We start from the raw sequence: 19,517 nt of genomic DNA, 5'->3' as shown, positions 1-19,517 counted from the left end.
TTGAACTTTATTTTGTTCATAAGGTTAATTATTAGTTGCCAACCGTCCCGTAAAAAACAGAATCGTCTCGTATTTAGAGAAAATATCACACGTTTCATATTGAGGTGAAAAGGAATAGTTTGTCCCGGACTTCAGCTACAATGAAAAAGACACAAAGCTGGAGTCAAAGGAGCATGCAAAGAAAAGCGTCTGGACTTCTTTAAGTTGCTTGAAGACGTTTCACCTCTCATCCGAGAAGCTTCTTCAGTTCTAATGTCAAATGGTGGAGAGTCCCAGATATAAACCTAGTGGGAGTGACCCCCCACAGAGGGACAAAAGGACCCCCTGATGTCCAAAATGTGAACATTGGCATCCTCGAAAGAGTGTCCTTTATCCTTAAGATGCAGATGGACTGCTGAGTCTTGTCCTGTGGAGGTGGCTCTTCTGTGTTGTGCCATGCGCTTGTGAAGTGGCTGTTTGGTCTCTCCAATGTAGAGGTCTGAGCATTCCTCGCTGCACTGTACAGCATACACCACCGTCTTCAAGCAACTTAAAGAAGTCCAGACGCTTTTCTTTGCAAGCTCCTTTGACTACGATGACCTGGATGACTGAGAACCTTCACAGACACACAAAGCTGGAGTTATTCTGTGTTTGCTGCACAGCTGCCTCTTCTTCTCTCATTCTCTCCCCTTCCTCTCCTGTTTCTACTTCAATCATGAAACTGATCAATGATCAGGCTTTTCTTTTTCTATTTCAATTTTTTTTTCTATTGGTAGGTGGCACAGTGCACTTGTGGCAAGTAAGCAAGCTAGAAGACTGGCAAAGTTATGGAAGCAACACATTAACAAGAGAATTCTGAGTAAAACCAAAGTTACTTTCCCTAATAACTAGTTACTTTGAAAATAACTTGAAGTAACTCAGTTAGTTTTGATAGAAGTAAGTAGTAATGTAACTAAGTTACTAATTTAAGTAACTTACCCAACACTGCTCCCGACGCAGGGAAAAGCAGTAATGCAGGGGAGACCTACCTCGGCCTTGTGCAGGTGAAGCCAAAAAGAAGATATGCTTCACCATATTTTCTAGTCTTTGGCTTAGAGTGAAGTTGGTTTCGAAACATATTCAGCGATGTTTCATCTCCTGCTTTGCGTTTTGTGGACGTCCCGTGTCCAAGCTTTTTTTTTTTTTCTCCCCTTTTCACACCACGCCCTCGGTGCAATGGTTCAACAAGGTTGATAACTAACTTTGCCCTTAGAATTAAAACACAGTATATTTAAACTGCTTTTCACCTGTCAGATATAAACCCTACTGTCTACTGGGTTAGCAGACTGAACAGCAACCATTACCTCTATTGATCAACATATTTGTGCCTATAGGCACGTGTGTTTTCAACTGTATTTGTGAATTTGTGTGTGTGTGCATGCAGCAATGTTTGTGAGACCTCCCGCCTGCTCTTCCATTGACTTTCACTTTGGCCGATACAGGATGTCAATTTATCAGTCGATTGAATATCTACCAGTCCTTTATTTATGACAACACTGGATGAAGTGTTGCTGCTCCTTTTTCTTCTTCTCTGAAGAGGTGTGGAGAGAGACAAGTGTGTGCATGTGTGGGGAGAAGGGGGGAGGGGAGGACAAGAGAGAAGCAAAAATCAATGTATTTTTACTGAAAGCTCTTGTGTAGCAGGAACACAGACAGGAAGGAAAGGGGCAGGACAGAGAAAGGGGAAGGGGTTCAGGGTAAGAAAAGCAGTCTGAAAGGAAAGGACAGAGGGTAGGAGCTTTTTTTATGTCTCCACTCGCTTTCGTACTACTCAGAAAAATGTCATACTGGTGTCTGCATTGGACTGGAGTATTTTTGCTGTAGTCCTACAAAGTGAAGCTTCGGCTACGTTCACACTGCAGGCAAAAGCGCATCAAATCTGACTTTTTCTGACCCTATGTGACCCATATCCAATCATGGTATGACAGTGTGAACAGCACAAATCCGATATTTTCAAATCCAATCTGGGTCACTTTCATATGTGTTACTGAATCCGATACATATCTGATGTTTTAGAAAGCAACTGCTGTTTGAACGGTCATGTTGCATTAAATCCGTCTTTACGTCACTGACACAAGACAGACGCCAATTATCAGCGCCGGAGAAGACATCGTGAACGCTTCCTGGCCATCCAGTGTAGATGTTAGTGAAAATGTTGGGAAGACAACGTTGGAGAAACGTGAACATTGTATTTGTACTGTATAATCTGCAGATTCTGACAGAAATCTGCAACTATCCTTTGAAGCACCACTCCTCTTTAAAACAGCAATAATGCAAACCTTCTGTAGATTTTCTGTATTTTTTTAGTTGTTATAAACATCTATAGATATTTTGCTTTTGTTTGTTTTTTTATTAACCATATGAATACTGATGGGGCTCATTGTACTTCAGCTTAAGAAAAACAAGTAATTAAAAAGATTTTATCATTTTAATTGCTTGCACCCTAAATGCTTACAGCATAGGAAATAGATAAACACAATGTAAATAACCAGTCCATTCATTATTAGGCATCTTTTTGTATTTGGTTTTGTTTTGTGTACTTACAGTGGTGTACAAATGGAGGAAGAGTGAAACAGCAGAAGAATTAAGAAAGGAACATAAGATGATATCTCAATTCATGTGTGTCTATTCAGAGTTGTGTGCAAGTAATCACATTTGTAAATATTAAAAAAAAAAAAGTAAGGATGCATAGCTAAAAAGCAAGTTTTGTTTGAAGCACTGGAAATACACATAAGTCATCAGTCAACTCAACCAACTTTTCAATTGGCTGCCTTTTTTTGCTTTACTTCTGCCATGGCCAATATGCAAATGAGTGTGGACAATAATCCACAAGTGAGTTTGTTGGTAAATTGTGGGTTTTGTTATCTCCGAGCTGAGGCTCAAAGGTTGAGGTTATACCGTGTTACCTAGAACCAGGGTTGCAGAAGTTAGCGATATAAGCGTGATAATGGACAGCTGCTAGTGGTGGCTGGCACATGCAAGGCAGGCATATGTGGGCATACTACATCCATTTAAAGGATCTGCTATATTTATATTTTTCAGTAGTTGTCATAACCAGTGTTGGGTAAGTTACTTTAAATTAGTAACTTAGTTACATTACTAGTTACTTCAAAACAAAAACTGCAGTCGTGGTGCTTTCGATTGTACTCAGAACTCGGAAATTCTGCCTTCTGAATAGGAAGATGTAGGTAACACCAGACTGAAGATGAGCTGCATACAGAGCTGGACTGGGACAAATAAATCGCCCGGGCATTTTGACTAGAGACCGGCCCACCATTACAGGAAAAATCATAAAGCCTTTGAATGAAAATACCGTAATTGTCGGGCTATAAGCCGCTACTTTTTGCACAAGCTTTGAACCCTGCGGCTTTTAGTCAGGTGCGGCTTTTCTATGGATTGTCCATGATTTTTGTCATATCATAAGACGATTTGTTTTGTTTGTTCCGCTGTTGTACGGCACTACGTTGCCTGGCGGAAGGATCGGGGTTCAAGAGTGGTATGTTGGTCACATGTCCGTCCGCCAGGCAACGTAGTGCCGTACGAAGTAGCGCGAAAAACAAACTTCAAAGTAGCGCTACGCGTTCAGCTGGAGTCGTGGATGATGAGCGGCGATAAACTTGCGAAAAGCAAGTTATGCCCAACTCCACCGGTGGATTCTGACAGCGTGGAAAAGTGTGAAAACATCCACGATCACCAACGGATTTTGAAGGGCTGGACTGCTGCATGATGGAGAGGAGGACACCGCCACGGCCCTTCTGAGGGTGTTCAACTCTGACACTGACAATGAGGATTTCTTTGGTTTTGAAGGTGACAACGAAGGAGAGAAGCGGAGAGTGGATGACGAAGCCATCCTGAGCCTGTTTGTATCCGACACTGGAGGAGAGGACTTTGGTGGTTTTAATGCGCAGGAAGAAGAGAAAGATGGTGGTGAATGACTGACTTTTCTTCTTGTTAAAGCTGTGTCACTGCACCTGAGCCTAAAAGGTAGTCCAAATCTATTTTTCTGGTGTGCTATAGGTTACTGTTATGTACTACATGTGCAAATATGTACCCATAACTTGTTTTTCAAAATATTAATAAAAGGGGTGTGTCTCCAAACAGCCATCTCTTTCCTGACAATTCCCTTTGTGCATATTCTCTTACATATGATAAGTCAACATTGAAACACCTGCGGCTTTTAGTCAGGTGCGGCTAGGATTTTCCCCTGATTTTAGCTTGTGCGGCTAATATTCAGGTGCGCTTTGTAGTCCGGGAAATACGGTAAACACTCTTGTGACAGTGATGTATACTGTTCGGATGGTATATATGTATCAATCTATCAATTGTTTGTTGCAAGACTCAGATAATTATTTTTTTTAAAAGTGAGACATTTTAAATGAGAATAAGAAAGTATTTCCTTGTGCCCCCCTTTCCCTTTTAATGCCCTACATGGACCCCTGGCAACACTTTGCTAGACCCGCCCCTGCATAGTTACCAGCTGTCAGCTACTTAGAAAAGGATCCTGGTGTTATTTGTCTCTCAGAAACAGTTCATAACTTCCCTTCAACTCATTCATGTCACCTAAAAGGTAAACCTGTTTCTCCATCACAGCTCTGATGATTCAGTAAGGACATCTCCTGGTTTCATCTTCATGTTTCCCTCTCATCACATAACCAAACCGACATCATGACCAGCAGGTTTACAGCTGTGGCTCCAGCAAACATCAGCTGATATTAGAAATTAATATTAAATAAATTCTAACAACAGCTGATCAAGCTTAAAAGTGCTGCTGTTTTTTACCGCGACATCCGTTGGTTTCCTCTTTCTGGCGCAAAGTGGGCGATAAACAAACAAGAGAGAAAAGCCGATCAGCTGATCATTGATTAGTTTCATGATTGAAGTAGCAACAGGAGAGGGAGGGTGAGAGGATGAGAGAAGAAGAGGCAGCTGTGCAGCGTAAACACAGAATAACTCCAGCTTTGTGTCTTTTTCATTGTAGCTGAAGTCCGGGACAAACTGTTCCTTTTCACCTCAATACGAAACGCGCAATATTTTCTCTGAATACGAGATGATTCCGTTTTTTACGGGACGGTTGGCAACTCTAATAATTAACCTTATGAACAAAATTAAGTTCAACATCAGTAACATAGCACCCACCCAGCTGTATAGAAACCCTGTCATGCTAGCTAGCACGCAGTACGAAAAAGTCAGCATAACGAAAATAAACTCCACCTAAACTTGGTTCATATCTGACCCAGAGAGACTGCAGGTCATAATTTCCTACCTGAAGTTCAGTTCACCTGACACTCTCGGACCAGCCCATATGGAAAAGATATATATAAATCTTATAAAGTTTGTATCTGTCTTGTGTGAAACTTGTATGAAAAGCATATAAGAGTGAAAACAGATATAAGATCCCTTGAAAAATTATATAATGAAACTTGTATGTTTTGGATACTTACTAAAACAATGTATGAAAGTAATGCGAAAGTGGCCACTTTCATGAGTAAATCATGTAAGCCTTATATGATTTACTCATGAAAGTGGCCACTTTCATGAGTAATCACATATAAGTTTTTACTATTTCTTTTCCATATGGGAACGGCCGCTTCGGGTCTCTCCTCTTGCCTCCCTTTTCCTTCATCCACCTGCTGGCCTCCACCACTTGCTAATGTTATTGAATCTGTGGAAGCTCCGCGATAGCCACCACACGAAGTAATGGATAACGATCTAAATCCCAGTAACGAGTAACGCGTTCCCGGTTTTGGCATAATAACTACTTACCGTGCTCGTTACCACAATAATAACGTAGTTACTGTAACGCGTTACTTAATAACGCGTTAGTCCCAACACTGGTCATAACTAGTTAGTATTGGAGCAAAACAAAACAAATTAAAAAGAAAACAGATGGCTACAGCTATGATTGGTCATCTTATGGTTTACTGAGCAAGTTTTAAATGAAGTGGCTAAAATAGTTAGCTAAAAAATTCACTGTACAACAATCAGTGGAGGATTTGATATCTACCTGGATGCCATGGTGGCCGTTTATGTGTGTTAAATATGTTCTTAGGATAGCACCAAATCACAACAACAGTCACCTTAAGATGCTTCATAGTGTAAGACAAATACCTTACAATAATAGAGAGAAAACAACAATCTTGTGTTCTGGTCAAGCACTTGGTGATAGTGAGAAGGAAAAACTCAGTTTTTAACCCTTGTATGGTGTTCGGGTCTGTGAGACCCGTTTTCAGTTTTTTTCAAAAGAAAAATTAAACAATTAATTATTTTTTCAACCTGAAATTCATTGGCTTTGGCTTATTTTCTGTGAAGAACATGAATCTGAACAAATTTTCAATGACCTCATACTGTACCTCCCCCCACGCATTTACATTACATACAAGGTGTTCGGGTCCACTGGACCCAGGTCTAATAAAAGTGTTGAAAGTGTAGGTCCTGTGTTCCCACACTCTGTCTTCCTCCTTTCTGGTGCTGCTGATAGTGTTTTCTTCCCGTCCTGCTCCCGCACAAAGTTGCAACATTGTTGAAAATTCAACTATCAACACGTCTGCTCTTACATTCCCACACATTTTACCCTCTTTCTTTAGGGATCCAAATTTTATTTTCTCATACCCTGTCCCACCTGCAAATTAGGGGCATAATACTATAAATAAGACTTTGCCAGTGTGGTTCTTTATCACAACTGATCAAGATGGCAAAAGATTATCTGCTGCGAGGGCCATTCAATTGATTTTGGAAGAGAGAGGAGCTTCTGATGATGATGTTGACAAAGAGGTTTCAGAATATTTCACATTTCTGAGTCTGACAGTGACTTTGAAGAAGAGGATGAGGTTGAGCACCATTTAGTAACAAAACGAAGACGAGTACCCCATCTGCAGCCAGCTCCAGGACCAGAACAAGCCCACCAGACAGCAAGTGAAGAAATATGGATGTCAATAACTGGTGAAATTGAATGGTCTTCTTGCCCAAGAAATGAGCCACCCTACAGAGCTGCTACTGTGATAAGCCAGGGCCAACACGGCTGACAGTTACTCATGTGCAGGACATTAAGTCTTCATTTGAGCTTTTCATCCCAGATTCCATCCAGAAAATTATTCTGGATTGCAGTAATCTAGAAGGAAGGTGTGTTTTTGGAGAGAGGTGGAAGGAGATGGACCAAATCCATCTAAGAACCCCAAAGGCCTACTTTGGGGTTCTTATCCTTGCTGGAGTCTTCAGGTCCAAAGGGGAATCCACAGAATGCCTGTGGGATGCAGAAACCGGCAAGAACCTTTCCATGCATCAATGTTTCTGGAAAACTTCAACAAAATTTCCAGGATTATCCGTTTTGATAACCGAGACGACAGACCAGCTCGACGGCAGAGAGACAAGCTACCTGCCATCAGGACAGTGTGGGATAAGTGTGTGCACCACCTCCCCTGTTTTACAACCCTGGGCCTAATGTCACCATTGATGAGCAGCTGATCCCATTTAGTTGTGAAACACATTGCTTCACGTGTAAATGTGTTGTGTCTTTCCACTCACTCCACTTGATTATAACTGATTTTTTTATAACATTTTATATAAAAGAAAAACGAGAAGCACATTAATTCATAAATGTGATCTAATAAAGGTAAAGGGAAAAAATTAACCATGTTTGCTGTTCATATGGCTTGTAATTGGGATGAAGTAAACATCTGTTGAGTAATTTAACATAAAATTGTTTGATAGTGTTACAGTTTTTGCCCGTTGCCTGAACACATTTTGCAAAACTTTGCTTATTGTGCCAAAACCCTAAACACAAGTAAACATGACACAACACTGGGAAATATACCATTCACATCTGCACCAAATTGAAACTCTACTCTCAAAACCTAAACTCTGCTATCAAAACCTAACATTCCTTTGTCAAAATGTAACTCTGTTGACAAAATGACACATACTTGCATCATATGCAAACACTTACAGAGCAGGAGGAACACACTAGTCTACTTTATATAAAGCACTGCAGTCTTTGATTTCCATTGTTCATTCAGAAGGCATATTTTCAGGAGACACATTTGCAAACAACCAAAAAAGCAAATAGACCTACTCAATATTGTACATTGCAGTACCATGAATTCAGATAAAGCAAAAAAAACCAAAACAAAAAAACCCCCATAATACAGTAATAGAAAAAACACTATACTGTAAACAAAAAATCATGACAATTGTGCATACGTGGGCTCATGGATCCCGCCGTCTGTTGGGGTCTGGCCACAGGACCTCATCAACATCGCAAGCAATGTCTTCTCCCGCTGGGCACCGGGGAAAATATCCTCTTCCATGTCAAAACCATCCATGGATTGCTGTCACCTGAATGTCGCCGCAGGCCTGTTCCATTGCCTGCAGAAGAGGCATGCGGGCATGTAGTTGGCGGTCATATACACGCCATCTCCAAGCCGAAAAAAATTCCTCTATAGGGTTTAAAAATGGTGAGTAAGGGGGCAAGCATACCACTTCAAGTTGACTTTGGTTGGAGAACCAGGCCTGGACCAGAGCAGCCCGATGGAAACTGACATTATCCCATATCACCACAAACCTGGGCTGATCTGGTCTGTTCTGTACAACTATATCATGGAGAGCATCTAGAAATGTGAGTATGTGTTGGCTATTGTATGGACCTAGTATTGCATGATGGTGCAGAAGCCCTCGAAGGCATATGGCGGCACATAATGTGATGTTTCCCCCGCGCTGCCCTGGGACGTGCACAATTGCCCTTTGGCCAATTACATTACGACCCCGTCGTCTTGTTTTGCTCAGGTCGAATCCAGCTTCATCAATGAAAATGTATTCATGAGGCTGTGCAGCTCCATCCATGGCCAAGATTCTCTGAAAAAAAGGGGAACATATCACTGTACTACAGTGCTACACATACAGCACCCTCACCCCATCACACAGGTACCTGTGTAGCTCTCAGAATGGATCCATGTGGTACTGATATGGTACATATTCAGCTGCTACTGGACTTCACCAATACTCTATTGTAAATGTAAGGGACAGTTACACGTACCCGTACATATTCAGCTCGAAGTCCTTTGACCCTGTCACTGTTCCTCTCGAATGGGACTCTGTAGAGCTGCTTCATGGTGATGCTGTGTTTACCCAAGATGCGTCTGATGGTGGTGATGCTCACATGGTCTATGTTGCTGAACACTCGCCTGTCTGCAAGTATTTTCCGTCGTAGCTGGTGGAGACGGATGGCATTGTCTGCCCTCACTAGGTCCACAACAGCAAGTTCCTGCCGTTGTGTGAACAGGCGTTGGCGTCCTCCCCCAGAAGGTCTTCGAGTCATTCTAGAGAAATACAACCACATATTGTCATCGGTTTGCTTATTTTTCTTACAGTACTTCACTGTATATACTGTATCATCCACTGTACAACACTGTACTTCAATATAAGTAATCATGGTATGTTTCACAGAAACTACCACTTTGGCTGCAAAAGGAGCATTAGCACCCTGCAATACCCTGTACACTTGATATGGTAACTGTAGAACAGTACTATGAAAACCATCTGAGTAGAGTAGAAGGCAGTGAGATGAAGACAGACCTGTTTTCTAGTCGGAATTTTCTTATTACAGATGCCACTGTGAAGCGGCTTAGATGTGGGTGGACTCTCTGCCCAGCTTCCCTCATAGTCAGGCCGTGGTTGATGACATGGTCCACCAAAGTTGCTCTTATATCATCAGAAATATGGGTCTGTGCGTGGCCTCTTTGACCTCCTCCTCCTCTTCCTCTTGCTCTCCCTCCATCCATGCTTGCAAAGTTCTTGAATTGGCTAAACTGAGGGCTTTTTGTGGTTGGCTAATTGGTGTTCAGTTTTGCAAGTAAGTGCCTTCAGGTGTATATTTGAGTGGTTGCAATTACCCGATGTGTTTTGTATTTTGGATACATGTGTTTTCCAAATGGCACCCTGAAATTTCATTTTTGAACGAAGTGTCTTATGTATGAAATAGAGTGTAGTATGCAGGACCATGTGTGTTGCATAAAGGAGTAAGTGTGTTGCATAATTGCAACCAGAGTGCAAAGCAGCACTTTTGTTTAAGGTATGGGTACATGTGTTTGGGGTATGGTAACAAAAGCTTCAAGTTGTGTTACTTTAGTCTAAGCATGGGTTTATAGTGTTCAAGCAACGAGCAAAAACTGTAATTTGGAAAGCCAAAACTCTAGCGGGTCCACCAGACCCATGAACACTGGCTGAGTAACAAAAATACGAACACCACACAAGGGTTAAAGGAAGAAAGGACTAAAGTCACACTGTGAAAGAGAGCCAGAGATCATATTTCATTTTCATTTTCAAGTTTCACAGGTGTAGTTTCATAGTAGTGAGTGAGCCTTTGCAGACAAGTCAGCATCTTCCATGCAAACTGTGAGAACTGTTAAGTTCTCTGGGTCACCATATAGTTCTTATTTTGGAAGATCAAAGCTATTACACTGACCATAATCATTTAACATTTTTAAACACCTCCATCTTTTATGATCCTGTGAAATATCCTGAGCTCACAATTTGACTTGGCTTCTGCGATATTTGCAGCCCTACATACCTAAGTAAAACCTGCCTTTTTTCCTATAGTAAATGTAATGAATAATAATTATTGTTGTTGTTATTATTATTAATAATAATAAGCAAATCATCCAATCACATGGCAGCATGTAGACATGGTCAAGACAATCTGCTGAAGTTCACTCCAAGTATCAGATTAGGGAAGAAAGGTGAATTAATTGACATGTGCCATAGCATGGCTGTTGGTGCCAGACAGTCTGACCTGAGTATTTCAAAAACTGCTGATCTATTGGGATTTTCGCACACAATCATCTCTAGGGTATGCATAAAATGTTTATTAAAAAAAAGAAGCTATGACATGAGCTATGCCATTTACAAGTAGCTCTTGTAAATGGCAGAGGTCAGACGGGAACTGCCAGAAATCAATACGCAGCCCTAGTAAATACTCTAAAATAATACAGAGAAAACCCCAATAACAAATGATTCCTTTTCAGCAAGCCCTTTGCAAAAGAAAAACTGGGAAGGAAAACCTCCCTTTTAACAGGAAGAAACCTTCAGCAGCCACCTGCCACGACCGGTTGATTTTTCTACCAATGTTCCCTCTAAGCTGTGCACGTACGCACTGCTGGCACGGTCTCTGCACACAGAAAATCTGCGTTGTGCACAGAAAAAAAATCTAACCTGAATTGAAATTAAAATTAATACTTTAACAATTCTTTTTTGCAGTGTTAGTGTTAGTCGGTAAGTGACTGGCTGCTCCCATATGGGATTAGAACGATGCCACCTTATCCCATAGTCCAGCCAATAATGCGATCCACATTCGTATATACGCAGCTAATCAACGTCGTTGACAGGCTATGAAAGCGTCCTTATGTGCTGACACCAGTGTTTTAACTAGCGAAGCGGCGTGGCTGATGTGGAGTGAAGCCACGTTAATGACAACGTGTACAACTATTGGAGATGTGAGCAGGACAGACGGAACAATTGACGGAAAAAGTGTGGACTTTATAAAAGTTTTTAAATTGTGTTGATAGGCCACGTAAAACCAGAGTTATGATAAAAATATCTGCAATGTTTGGTTTTCTTCCTGAATATTATCGTTGCTTATATTTACTCATCAAATTTGATGCAGAACAGCTGATTGTTCTGTAAACAGTTTGAAATGTTTATTTAAAAAAACGCCCTGGCTGCATTTTTAGGTAAACAGCTGCAAAAAACTTTGTTGTTTGCATAACTCAGTTACTTTTTTGAAGAAGTAACTATATAATTAATTGCCCAACATTGGTCATTATATACTGTATTTTGCAGACAGAGAGTTACGGGACTCTCTCCCAGACCACAGACTCATACTCATAATACAAGTCAGAGCTTTATTTAAAAAAAAGAAAAAAAAAAGAAGAAGGAAAGTTTTGTTTTCAAAATTAGAGTTCAAGTTATTTTTATTTTTTTATTTTTACAAAATGTTAACATACTACACAGGTCAACAAGATTCTTTTTGAAATTTTCATCGTAAGTGGGCTAAAGCAGTTAATTAAAAGTAGTCTAACATAAATGTAAATGCTGTAATTTGATTATTTTAGTAAACCATGTAACTTGGATGGATTCGATGCTGCCGTGACCACAGTGCACACATCTGCTGTTGCTCACGGTGGTCCAAGGGACCGCTCAGGGAGTTTGTGTGTTCACTCAGACACATGAAAAATTAGAGGGAACATTGTTTCCTACAGTCAAAATTTAAAAGAAGAACTAAATGTGTTTTGTTACAGCAGTATCTAAAAGTAGAAAGAGTTCATGGACAAATAGTTTGTGCACTGCAGGATCTTATTCAAGTGTGAAAACTATTAGATTTCCTTGATTAAATGTTGATCACACATGTGATTTTACAACATAATGTGTGGGGTGTAGGCTTATTACTCTGAAATTAACTTATTAATCTCAGACGCAGTCATGATTTTAGCACTGTCTGTAGCACTGTTTAGCTTACGCGAGTGTTATTTAGACCCAGAGTTTCTGTGTTGATCGACAACTGCTCTCACAAACTCACTTGCACACATATACACACTGAATACTCACTTCAACTTGTGCTTCTTCCAGTAATTCACACTAAACTGCATTACTGAATTCTCTTCTATTATTGAATGAAAACATAGTACTGTCATTTTTCATTTACAGGGAAATGCAGTTCACAGTAAAAAGTTCCTTTCCCATTAATTTCCTTTGCAGAATATGCTCTTCTTCCCCCCGGAGAAATGGGAAAATAAGGCTGATAAACAATTTAGACAGATGCTCGATCAGAGCATAGCTGAGGATGTCCCGCTCCTTATTCAGATCAGCTTTTTACTTGCAACGCTAAGGTGGATGTGGAGGCATTTGATGACAGCATATTGTGCAGATGGTTATAAATCCTCCAGCTTTTGTCCATGATGGTGATTCTTACCAAAGAGAGGTCTTTCAAACTAAATGAAGGTCAACTTGTGACATAAGGTTTGCTGCAAATAAGCTGCTAATGTAATTTTACATTTAATGAATATTTCCCCATGAAAGCAAATTGCAATTGCTAGAGAAGTGATGATACTGAGAATAAAGAGTGACAAGCTGTTAAATCACTAAAATAGGTTATGGAAATGTGAAAATGTACAAAGTAAATGTGTTTCACCACATTTTAAAAATTAAGAGCAAATTCCCTCTCTATTTTTAATTGAATTATATATTATCCACTTTAAATTTTACTGTGTTGTGTTGAAAATATATGAAAACAACTCAACATACCATCTAATTAAATTCTGCCCTTGGTGATGAAGGTTTTTTATATTTTATTTTATTTTTTTACTATTTTTAAAAAGCGTACACTGCCTCAGGTGTAAACAGAATTCACAATTCTATCAGTTACGTTCTGTGTACACTCTGGCTGGCAAAACAAGTGAAAGAAAAGCAACAGCATCTGTAAATATGTATGTATATTAACCATATGTATGTATGTAAAAGACAATGTTTTGTGCCATTGATCTAGAAATATTAAAAAAGGTGGCCTTTATTTTTATACAGTTTCATTCATTCTTCGAAGCAAATCACTAGTTGTCATGGTATTCAGTTTAAGTTCAGTTTCATTTCCTATTTAGCACATATTCACGATGACAATAATCTCTAGATTTCAAAGTAAAGACCCTAGAATATGAGAAAGAAAAGCAGCATCTATCACACAATAGCAAGCAAGCTATGATATGGTTTGGTCCAGGTGTCAGCTTCCACTTGGCGCTATACATCAGAACCTGTAGGAAAGAGACAGCAGTATGTATTCATTAAAAGTAAAGTTCAGGTTCCAAAAAAGAAAAGAAAGCAAAGCAGAGAAAGGACAAAGCACACAATTTATTATGACACAATTTTTTTCAAAATGTGATGGGTCTCATTCTGGAAAGGTGAACATTAAATAAACTGCCTGACTTTTCTAGTATTAGTCAGCTAACTTCATTCCTAACAGAAAATAATGTGTTTGTGTGTCATTAACATTTGATCAGTGACTGCAGAGCCTTTATACATATTTCTGCTTAATCAATTTTTTCTGTACCTGTAAACCTGCTTCCAGGCCAAAGAGATTAGCTGTCCCACTCTCATCTCCATGTAGTCCCTCACTCCTCACACTGAATTCCCCTGCAGATCTAGGAAGAAGCTGGTGATTTCTTTTATTTCAAAAATGTGTCTAGTTGCAGGAAGCTCCTGGTAACGTTTATTTTCATTCCACACGTTATTTTGTAATAATATATTATGAACATATCCCACATAAACAAATCATTTTTGCAGAAGTGTACATCACTGCATACATTTTGTACACTGCCAGTCACTGTTCTAGGTTCTGAGAGCTTTCAGTACGCTAAAGTGGGTTAAAAACTATTTGAAGTGCACTAGGTCTCAGGATTGAGAGATTTTTTTTAATTATTATTATTAAAATGATTATTAAAGCTATATTTTCCATTTTAAAGATAAGAATTTAAATTTACTTCCATCTAAACTGTTAATGTATATTTTGTTTGTATTTATATTTGGTGTAAGGTGTCAATCAGCATAAAAATAATTTAAAACAATACAATAATTTTATTATAAAAATAGTATTAAGATGCAAAAAATGCCCTGCACATTTGCCATCATTTGCACAAAATTGTAAATCTATCGTAACCAGAATACCAATACATGTCTGCACAGTGTTATGTTTTTGGGGTTGGCATTGCCTGTGGTGCTGAAATGGTTGAGTTCAAAGTGATATTTTTTTTTCAATATCCTCAAGTCCCTAGTGACGCTAGGTGACAGTGGGAAGGAAGAACTCACTTTTAGCAGGAAAAAACATGAAGCAGATGAAGGTTCAGTGAAGGGTAGCCATCTGCTATTACTTGCTGGGAAAGGCTGGACTGGTAACCTGGCCCACCAGTCGTTTGCACAAGATGCGCTCATGCACCTTGTACAACAGAGTTTAGTGTGGGAAAAACAGGGAAAAGGTTTAACTAAAAATCTAAGAGAGAAAAAGAAAAAAACAACTTTAAAAAAATGTGTCAAATTAAAGAACATGTTTGCTGTTGGGGCTGCTGCGGGAGCGTCAACAGTAGTACCGGCAAAAATTAATAACAAGCCTTCAAAGTCACAGTGTGCTGCTGCTGCTGCTAGCATAAGCAGGGAATAAGTATATTCAAGTATATTCAAGGTTAAGATTATTTTGGGGTCAGTTGAGGTCAATGTTCCCTCTAAGCTGTGCGCACTGTTGTCAGGCCTGTAGGTATCAGGCTTGTGATGTTCTCCTTTATCTCATAGTGGACAGAAATTATTTTTTGGAGTGGCACAAATAATTTGTGTGGCATCAAATTTGATGCAGAACAGCTGATTTTTTAAATGTTTATTTAAAAAATCGTCTTGGCTGCATTTTTAGGTAAACAGCTGCAAAAACTTTGTTGTTTGCATAACTCAGTTACTTTTTTGAAGAACTAACTATATAATTAATTGCCCAACATTGGTCATTATATACTGTATTTTGCAGACAGAGAGTTATGGGACTCTCTCCCAGACCACAGACTCATACTCATAATGTAAGTCAGAGAAAAATAAATAAAAAAAGAAAGTTTTGTGAAAAATTAGAGGGAACATTGGTTGGGGTGGAGTTATAGTATTAGAAATGCACAGAAACACATTATGCTGCAACTGAGAACCATTTCTTTTCAGCTTTGGCTGGCACACACACACACTTGGGAATAACAAGGATAAAGAAGGAAAAAAAATCTGTCAGGGTAAAAAACTCAGGAGACAATAACTGAAAACAGAAAGTCAACAAGAGGGAGAGGAAGAGGATAAAAGTTGAGAAAAGGAACCCTCCCTCCCTTTGAGAGTCATGTCAGCCACTACTGATGAATGTGGTCAAACATCAATACGGTGAGAATGATGACATCTGGCACACACACACACAAGGTTACAACACGCAGTTAAATGTGCTTTGGTAAAGTACCTCCTTTCTTCTTCATCCCTTTAACCTCCATTTCAATTTCCATATTAAAATGTCTCCCATTGTTTTATGTGACTTGGCACATTGCTCCTTGATCTTCAATGACATCAGGCTGATAAATAAATCGATGTACAGTAAAGGGCAAAGTTATCATATGCCACGATGGGCCCATGTGTTCGGCAGCAGCTCAATCTCTTATTCTAAATTTCAGTTTTCCTTTCTGCGAGTGTAAGGCTGGCCTAGTCCACGCCCTGCTTTGTGACATGTTGTCTGATATGAACTTTTTCAGTCTCCTCATTTTGCATTTCTCTGAACACACTTTAGGTGTCAAAATTGAAGGAAAAATTCCTTAACCCTGGAGATAAAAATGTATAATATTCAAAAACATATTAAATCAAATGCAGTTTTGCAGATAACTGAAAAGAAAATGTCCTTAGAAGCCATCATTTTGCTGTAACTTGCATCCTATATGTCTGCTACAGTTGAACTAAACTAATCATTTTTGTATTAGCCCATTTAAATGCTACATATGTGTAGAAAGAGACATTTTGAAATCCTAACAAAAAGTCATCATTTTAATTGTTATGCCATGTTTGTTTATCTTACCTTTCAGTCTCAATCATTAATGAGGAAGCATTTCTGGCTATATACCAGTGAAATTTCAGATATTTGTCTCTATGCCAATTAAAGAAAATGATTGCCATTGTGGAAGCGGACAAAGACTGTAAACCTTTCCCTTAAGGGTCTTGACTATTCCAAAATGCTGACTTTAATGCTTTTTAGCCATTCTTTACTAGAACAATGATATTGATTCCCCAACCATCCAATGTTTTTAACTGTTCATCCAGGTCAGGATCTTACAATGTACACTGGAACAACTGTTTGCTGACAATTTATGCCAGAAAACCGAAAGAACCAAAATGAATTTCATTTATTTAGCCTGATGTTCTCTACTAGTTTTGAACTGTAATTTCCCTAAATATGTACTTAAACATACTGAGAGCTATAATTTGGGTTGGTGCTTAACTAGGACCAGATCTCATCATCAGATTTCATTCATTAATAAATCACAGAAAGTCTGTTGAAATAAAGATATATTTTCAGCGAATGAAAATTAATTTTTGTTGCAGTTTGAGAAAGACTACCTACATTATACATGCGGTGTACACTGAAAAAAGGCCATGTTGGATTTACTTGATTCAATAGTGGACATTGGTTGCACACAAATGTTTTGCTTTGGCAGAAACTTAAACAACAGAGTTAAATCAACACAACTTATTCATAGTCAATAAACCTGGGAATTTATTGTTCATAAAACGGGACTGAAACATGTTTAGATGAAGTAAGTTGAGCTCTTGGAATATTTTAATCCTTCACAATTTTGTCGTTTTATTTCAACACTATTCAATAACCTTTACCACAATACTACTTGATCACTTAAATACTACATGTTGTCTTCACATGACATAAGGTTCAACAAAGGGGGCTGGGTACACACTGGACAGCTCACCAGTCAATCACATAGAGACAAACAACCATTTGCACTCACATTCATGTGGAATTCAGAATCACCAATCGACCTAAGCTAACTCTAATAACTGCATGACTTTTAACTGTGGGAGGACGCCAGAATACTCAGAGACAAACCAGCGCAAACTAGCCAGATTGTGGATTTGAAACCAGGACCTTCTTACTGTGAGACAACAGCGCTAACCACCATGTCACCAATCCAGGCTTAACAAAATAGGAAAGCTATGATTTCAAGGCTTGATGCAGAATTTTCTGTACATTTCTGTCCTTGACAGGTTAAACCACAAATAAAAAGCAATAGCATACATGTTGTGTGTGTGTAGTTGTCTGCCTCTTATAACTCCAGTGATTTTCCTGCAGTTTGAAATCTCATGTGATCTCGTTAATTTCATGAGTCCAGCAACTAACCACTCTTACTAGATTGTATCATGTCATCTCAACAAGAACAAATTAAGTTGTTGAATTTCGTACAGATCCTACATGGTTTAATTACGTTCAAGATAGAAACATGAAAATTTTGTGTTAAAATTACAATGTAAACTTTTTTAATGTAACAACCACCCAATTTACTTCTTTCGGTATACCAAAAAAAATAGAGGCGGCTGCTCGACTTGACTGAGATGGATGCCTTCCTGAAACCACAATCCAAAGCGTGCGAGACTGAAATTCCGTGCAGTGTCGCGAGATTTAACATTGCATTTAACATCATATCATTGACTTACTTCACTCGAACATGATATGAACAATTTAATCTACCCGCCCTGCATATTATGTCGTTTCTACACTATATACCGTGCTGCCATGTGGCACGGTGGTTAGCACTGTTGCCGCACAGCAAGAAGGTCCTGAGTTCAATTCCACCATCAGGCTGGGGTCTTTCTGTGTGGAGTTTGCATGTTCTCACCGTGTTTGCGTGGGTTCTCTCCGGGTACTCCGGCTTCCTCCCACCGTCCAAAGACATGCAGCTTGTGGGGATAGGTTAATTAGATAATCCAAATTGTCACTAGGTATGAATGTGAGTGCGAATGGTTGTCTGTCCCTGTGTGTTGGCCCTGCGACAGACTGACGACCTGTCCAGGGTGTACCCCCACCTCTCGCCCTATGACAGCTGGGATAGGCTCCAGCGCCCCCCGCGACCCTGAAAAGGATAAGCGGAAGCGAATGGATGGATGGATACACTATATAGTTACACTTAACTTTAAACCATGAGGCAGTTGTGTTAAATACACGCAAGATGCTTACATAAATCCAAGAGCTGGCCAATCCCTTTTTTTCAGTGTAAAAGGACTTAGCCATCTGCAGTATTTTAAAGAAGGGGTGTATTTTGCTCAAGAAGCATTTTAGAGAAATTACATTGTGTTTCTGTAACGCATCCCTGGTTCGCAGGTTGAGGTATGCCACCTTGATGGATCACTCCTGCCCTTTTCTTGTTTTTCTTTTCTCTTCACTTCCTCGAAACATCGAGAAGATGTAATACCACTGACTTTCAATAATCCCACAGATTTAACGGGTTGTAAACACACTGAGGTTTAATCAAAATCGCTGTCGGTTTGTTTGTTTATTTGCGAGTTTATTTGTAACGTGTACGTTCCACTTGATTTCTCCATTTCTTCAGCAGCGCTTCCAGTCGTGACAAGCACTGTTTCATTTTAGTGTAATTGCATACACAACACTCCCTTCCCATAATTACTCACTAGCTCATCACACCCAGGACATGAAAAACTGAAAATGACCACATCTACCATTTGCAGCAGTGTGTGTCATCTTCATCGCATCCCCCTCCTCCTTCCACCTCCTCAGCCCCTGAAATGCCTCCTTTACCATTCGTTAGCATAGCATCTCCGCTCAGCCTCGGCCTACCATCTATCACAGCAGACCAAGGCAAATGGAGCTTTCAGCTGAGTGGTGATAAGGAATCGCAGCCACATTAAAACATCTGTCACACCTCCAAAGCCATACTCGGCGTGTG

The 19,517-nt window shown here is 39.5% G+C and overlaps 2 long non-coding RNA genes across 2 annotated transcripts; both read right to left on the bottom strand.

Moving 5' to 3' along the window:
* Nucleotides 1–7,604: 7,604 nt before the first annotated feature.
* LOC145422951 (uncharacterized) lies at nucleotides 7,605–12,939 on the bottom strand. The gene is made up of 2 exons (XR_013904106.1): nucleotides 9,047–12,939; nucleotides 7,605–8,865 (listed from the first exon to the last, which is right to left on the bottom strand). It is a non-coding gene; the product is annotated as an uncharacterized LOC145422951 (long non-coding RNA).
* A 401-nt stretch (nucleotides 12,940–13,340) lies between these two features.
* On the bottom strand, nucleotides 13,341–18,676 carry LOC145422952 (uncharacterized). Its single transcript, XR_013904108.1, has 2 exons — nucleotides 14,860–18,676; nucleotides 13,341–13,808 (listed from the first exon to the last, which is right to left on the bottom strand). It is a non-coding gene; the product is annotated as an uncharacterized LOC145422952 (long non-coding RNA).
* Between the last annotated feature and the right edge of the window lie 841 nt (nucleotides 18,677–19,517).

The sequence above is a fragment of the Astatotilapia calliptera genome, chromosome 20 (assembly GCF_964374335.1).
Source record: "Astatotilapia calliptera chromosome 20, fAstCal68.1, whole genome shotgun sequence".
NCBI classification, from domain to species: domain Eukaryota; kingdom Metazoa; phylum Chordata; class Actinopteri; order Cichliformes; family Cichlidae; genus Astatotilapia; species Astatotilapia calliptera.
Note: the sequence above shows the minus strand (reverse complement) of the source record. Positions and strands in the feature narration are given on the sequence as shown.